At 35.4% G+C, this 6,390-nt stretch overlaps 1 long non-coding RNA gene across 1 annotated transcript in view; it reads right to left on the minus strand.

The window, feature by feature from the left end:
- Positions 1 to 3,769: 3,769 nt before the first annotated feature.
- The window catches only part of LOC106868419 (uncharacterized), a 105,685-nt gene continuing 103,064 nt past the window's right edge, over positions 3,770 to 6,390 (minus strand). The window contains exon 4 of the long non-coding RNA XR_001409272.2: positions 3,770 to 3,956. This is a non-coding gene — a long non-coding RNA (uncharacterized LOC106868419). The remainder of the gene's footprint in view (positions 3,957 to 6,390) is intronic.

Here is a 6,390-nt window from a genome sequence, read left to right on the forward strand (position 1 = left end):
ATTTAATGATTTAAAATAGCTTCAATTAATACATATTTCACTGCTTCTTTGTTTTGATATCGTGTGATATTCGTAAACAAGTGCCACCATCATGAAAGCAGTGTCCTTCATTTCCAATCTTCTGTGAAAACATGTCTTGTCATGGGAGAATATTACTTTGCTTGGAAACAGATGAGGGTTGATGACAGGAAGGGCATCCAGCTAGAGAAAACTTTCCTCAACAAATTCTGTCTGACTCATGGAAAATTGGGAGTTAAAATGATGATGAAGATGATGATGGTGATAATTTACCAATCATGATTCCATACTCTTGTTAGTGCAGTGTAAAGTTTACTGTATTCAAGTATTAGTTCTAAACAATAAGCACCAACTTTGGTTGCTGCTTTTCTTGAGCACAGGCATGGTTGTACTTTAGAAGTTTTTTTCATAACCATGTGGTTCCAAGTCCAGACAACCACATGATTTCAGGTTCAATCCCACTGCATGGCACCTTGGGCAAATGTCTTCTACTATAGCTTCAGATTGATCGATACCTTGTGAGTGAAATCTGGTAGATGGAAACTGCAAAATATCTCAGTGCACATGCATGTGTGTGCATATCTTTCAGTATACTGGCGAAGAGTGCAAACATTGCCAAGAAAGTCAAAAATTTGAGGTTTGTTTTTTTGAACAAAGTCTCTTGCAATATTTGTTCTGCATCAAGTTACAGATAGCCCTTTACCACCTTCAGCATAATATATTGAATCTATAACTGACCCATTAGAAACCTACAACCAATAATGCTATTGTTGACAATTGTGATATAAAAATGAAATAAAACTAAAGTAATAAATAAATGCACATATAAATATCAAGTTTTTCAACAAGAATAGTGTTAAAGTAAGTTATAGTTTCCTTGAAAGCATAACTTCCCAAAACTTACATCCAATAATTTCTATACTAACAACCAGATTTCAACTTCAGAACTGACTACTTATATGTACCTGCCTCTCTGAGGTAATAGTTTATAAAGCAAGTAACTTTTACCAATTGGACTTAGAAATTACACTAGACTTATGGAGAATACTTTTAAGATCAAACATAGCCACCATATATATTCATTTAAGTAGAGAAAGGCCTAATTACACTTCTCTTTGTCGTATCTAGAAATTAAGGGACAATGGAATTGAAAACATCCCTTTAATGGAGAATATTATAGACACAATATTCCTATACACTGATAAAACAAGAAAATGAACTCTGTGTTTATCACAAAAATTCCATATTTTGATCTAACCACCAAGATCATTGACTAGGAAATCCGAAATTCTATCCTTTTGCTTTCATCATTCCTACCAATAAATTTAGAAACTCGAAGAGGATAGACACTAGTTATAAATCAATTGGCTGAAACTTTCTCCTCTTCCTTGCAACTATCCACCACCACTAGCTTTCACTTGGGCATGATCTGACTTCCCACCAGACTCCTATTGGCAAATGAAAATCATTCTAATGAAATTTTCCATTAGCCTACACCAACTCCCTCCAGTCCTCTTTTTGTTGCCTACATTAACCAAACAGAATAAATCTGCAGAGCACAGGATACATTCTGAAACTTAATTCAACTGTTTAATCTGTTCTTACTACAAACCGCAGTATTTATGACTCATGTTGCTAAAACCTTCTAACTGTAACTTCAATGATCTTTTAGATAAACACAGTTTTCATTCCAGAAATCAAGCTTAAATGTATAAATGTATGTGTTGAGTTATTAATAAGATTATAATTTTCAAGACTATTAACTTCATCTTTAGATATAAAACATCTTGATTGCACAGAAAGCTCAAGTCAGGATACTAGTTTTCAATGATGTTGGCCAGCCTTTATCAAACAGATTTATGACCGAAAGTGTTTCAGACGTGACCAACCTGTTTTGCTTTTTTTTTCAGCACAGCGTATCTAGCATTACATTATCCAATATGTTCTTCCCATTTTTATTAAGAAAGCAGAGCTTCAACTGGGGTGGATTTGGCTACTATTTTTAGCAGCCAGTGTGACCACATGCACACTTCTTAATAATTCATTGGTTCCCTTCTGTTTGTATGGAAAGTAACTTGCCCAAGGTCCCATGCAGTGAGACTGAACTCAGAACCATGTGGTTGGGAAGCAAACTTCTTACCACACAGCCACACCTGCACCCAATTTTAATCTCATTAGAATAATGTATTCAAAAAAATTGTTTACTAAATGTTGAGATAACAAATATGGCTACATTCCATTGCTGAACTGGAAGGAATATATTTTGTTCAAATTAACTGAGAAATTAACCAAGGCAAACAAATGGAACAATTTTTGCCATATGCAGTCATTATTTAAATGCATTATACATAACTATTTGATCTATTGATAGCTAACAGAAATTGTGTTGTTATGTAACTCTACATGTGAATGTATTTACATTGTTTTTCAGGCTTTGTGTCGCTACATTTCTTTTTCATTTAGCCTGTTGCTCATCTGATATTATGGCCTATTGAATAGAGCTGGAGCAAGTATTTATTCATTTGTTCCTTTACTTGTTTAAATGATTTGACTGTGGCCATGCTGGAGTACTGCTTTTAGTTAAACAAATTGACTCCAGGACTTATTCTTTGTAAGCCTAGAACTTATTCTATCAGTCTCTTTTGCTGAGCTGCTATGTTACAGGGATGTAGACACACCAGCATCAGTTGTCAAGCGATGTTGAGGGGACAAACACACACACACACACACACACACACACACACACACACACACATCTATATAAGATGGGCTTCTTTCAGTTTCCATCTACTATAGCCTCAGGCCAACCAAAGCTTTGATTTGGTTGGCCTGAGGATCTGATGGGCAGAAACTGAAATAAACATATTGTATATATATTTGTGTGTGTGTCTTTGTTTGTTCCCCTATCATTGCTTGACAACCAATGTTGGTGTGTTTACATCCCCGTAACTTAGTGGTTCGGCAAAAGAGACCAATTGAATAAGTATTAGGCTTACAAAGAATAAGTCCTGGGGTCGATTTCTTTGACTAAAACCCTTTAAGGCTGTGTTCCAGCATGGCCGCAGTCAAATGACTGAAACAAGTAAAAGAATAAAGAATGTGTGTGTGTGTGTGTGTGTGTGTGTGTGTGTGTGTGTGTGTGTGTGTGTGTGTGTGTGTGTGTGTGTGTGTGTGTGTGTGTGTGTGTGTGTCATCACTACATTATTTGATAACTAGCCTTGGTTTGTTTATGTCCTTGTAACTAAGTGATTCAAGAAAAGAAACCAATGGTATAAGTAGCAGACTAAAAAAAATAAGTGCTGGGATCAATTTGATTGACTGAATCCTTTAAAGCGACACCCCAGTATGGCCACAGTCCAATGAGTGAAGCATTTAAAGAATAAAAGAACAAACAAAATAGGAGAGAACAGCTTAATAATGTAACTGTTTAATTCAAAACAAGCAAACAAGCTTGAAAATAATTTGCAATAAAGATTCATTCTTTTTCCTTAGTTTTTGAAGCTAGTCAGTTGAATATCTTAAAAGATATTCTTTTCTACTCTAGGCACAAGGCCCAACATTTTTGGAGAGGGGGCCAGTCGATTAGATTGACCCCAGTGTGCAACTGGTACTTAATTTATCAACCCCGAAAGAATGAAAGGCAAAAATCGACCTAGGTGGAATTTGAACTCAGAACGTAAAGACAGATGAAATACCGCTAAGCATTTTGCCCAACCTGCTAGCATTTCTACCAGCTTGCTGCTTTTATCTTTAAAGATATTAAGAAAAAAAAAAAAAACTTACCTCTTCTGAACTGCATATGTTCTTATAGAAGTAGGGCAAGGATTCAAAACTTGGTTCAAGGTTCAAATTCTTAAATCTATTGCCTGATAAGGAATTGGGTGGTTGTAGGGTTTTGGTGTTCATGATATGGTACCCCCTCAAACCAAAATCATGCACTGCAAAAAGAAAGAAGAAACAAAAACAGATTACACAAATTGTACGTTTTTCTGGGAGAAACAGTGCACTTCCAAACCCTTTATCATTTAAGATTATCCTGTCAAATGTAATACTTATTTATCCCCGTTATTTTGAATTAATCATGCATTATCTCATTAGCTTAGAGATTTTGACAATGTGATTGTTTTTTTTCTATTCTTAACCATCATTTCTCTCTCCTTCTGGGGTAGCCATGTGTCTCCTCTACTGCAAAAGACACCGGTTTCTGTCCTTCGATTCATACTCTAACCCATAGGTTTTCAATGTGGGCACTACCACCCCCTGGTAGGCATTGGGACGGTGTTTGGCAGTAGAGAAAAAGGAGGCACTGGGAGGAAGGCAGTGGATTGGGGGGACGCTATGAATTTATTATAATATTATTATAGTATTGTATACAAATTATGTAATATTATATCAAATATCAAATGATTCATAGTATATATAAATTAGTAAAATATAAAACATTTATTTATACATAAAAATAAGGGTATGGTGCTGAGGGTATTTCATGGCCATGAGTGGGGGGCGGTAACCCCAAAAGTTTGAGAACCTCTGCTCTAACCCCTCTCATCTCCTGGAACAAAGCCACCTCCCTGAACTGAGGGGTTTTCTCTAGCAAGTTACTTGATGACATCACTGCTGTTAGTGCCACATAAAAAGCACCAAGTAAACTCTGTAATGTGGTTGGCATTAGGAAGGGCAGACAACCACAGAAACCCTGCCAAAGCAGACAATTGAACCCCGGTGAAGTCTTCCAGCTTGCCAGCCCCTGTCAAATTGTCCAATCCATGCCAGGATGAAAAATGGATGTTAAATGATGATAATGACGACAATGATGATGATGAATTCAAGGAAGGTTTGGAGAAAGACTCTAGTAGATATGTTAAGTGAAATCTCCTTTATGGGAAGGTGGGGGAATATGACACTAAATGCATCATCTACAAAACAGAGGATGCAACTGAAGTGCAAATCCAAATTGTTGCTAAATTAGAGTCACCATATACATAAAGGAGAAATATAGGGGTTACTATGAAGGACATAGATGACAATGCCAACCCTTGAATTGAGACACTTTCATGATTACCACTGATGCAACATTTGGCAAAATGTGATCCGGTGGGGTTACCATGGATATACAAGTCCTTACCCTTGGTCTCACAAAGCCAGACAACAATACCACAGTTATGCTGAGTAGCAGATGCTGATAAGAATGCCTTAACCCTTTTGCAACCATATTTCTTTTGAAATACATTGCCATTGTTTTAAATATAAAAAATATAAATATAAAAAAATAAATATAAATATAAAAAAAAAACTTTAATAAAATAATTTTGGCGTTATCAAGCTGGTGCATGGAACATAAATTAAAGTGAAATGTTAATGGCATGTTTTAATTTAGATCATCTTAAATCAGGAAGTGTGTTGTATCACAAAACTAGGGTGGTCTCAGTTTGGTTGGTATCAAATAGGTCAAAACTTAGCATTTAGAACAGAAAGCCCAGCTATACATGTAACAGTAAAAACAACTACTATTATTGTGTTACTGGAATACATATCTTCTCAACTACGTTATAACACAAGGTGAAGTCAAACTAACAATGTGGTACATACTGACTATGAGGGAATATAAAGAGTAAATAGCCTAGCGGTGTGGTACATGTTGACTGTAATGTAGTATAAGATGTAGGTAACTATTATACATATTGACAATGATGTAGAGTAAGGTGAAGTCAACTTAGCAATGTGCTATATACTATGATGCGAAATAAGGTATAGACAGCCCACCAGTGTAGTACATACAGACTATGATGTTGTACCAGTGAGGTATATATTGATTGTGATGTTACATAAGGTGAACTTAACCTATCAGTGTGCCATCTAACTAGACACTGTGCAAGACTAAATGCTTCACAGTATTTAACCCTTTTGATACCAACCTGGTTGAAACCACCTCTGGCTCTGTATCACAAATGTCTTGTTTTCAAAAAATCTGAATTAAAATCTTCCACCAAACCTTAGTCAGAATTTATGTTTCTAACACTAGCTTTATGATAACTAAGTTATTTTACTAAATTTTTTGTTATATTTAAAATTAATTGAAAGAAACCGAGCATCTCAACAGAAATATGGCAACAAAAGGGTTAATTATATCCCTTAACTTTCTGAGCTCAAATCCTTCCAAAGTCAAGTTTTTAACTTTCATCTCTGCAGGACAACAAAATATATCCAAGTTTTATTGCGTAGTCAATTGCAATACAACTCTGCTTCAAAGTTTACAAGAATTAGAACCATTTTATTTCTTTTTCTTGTTATAAAAGTAAAACTAAGATTCAAATTATTAAACCATTTCTATTCCCAGTTGAAGCTATTTCTCTTCAACCATCTACAAGTCTG

This window comes from Octopus bimaculoides, chromosome 5, assembly GCF_001194135.2.
Source record: "Octopus bimaculoides isolate UCB-OBI-ISO-001 chromosome 5, ASM119413v2, whole genome shotgun sequence".
Classification (NCBI taxonomy): domain Eukaryota; kingdom Metazoa; phylum Mollusca; class Cephalopoda; order Octopoda; family Octopodidae; genus Octopus; species Octopus bimaculoides.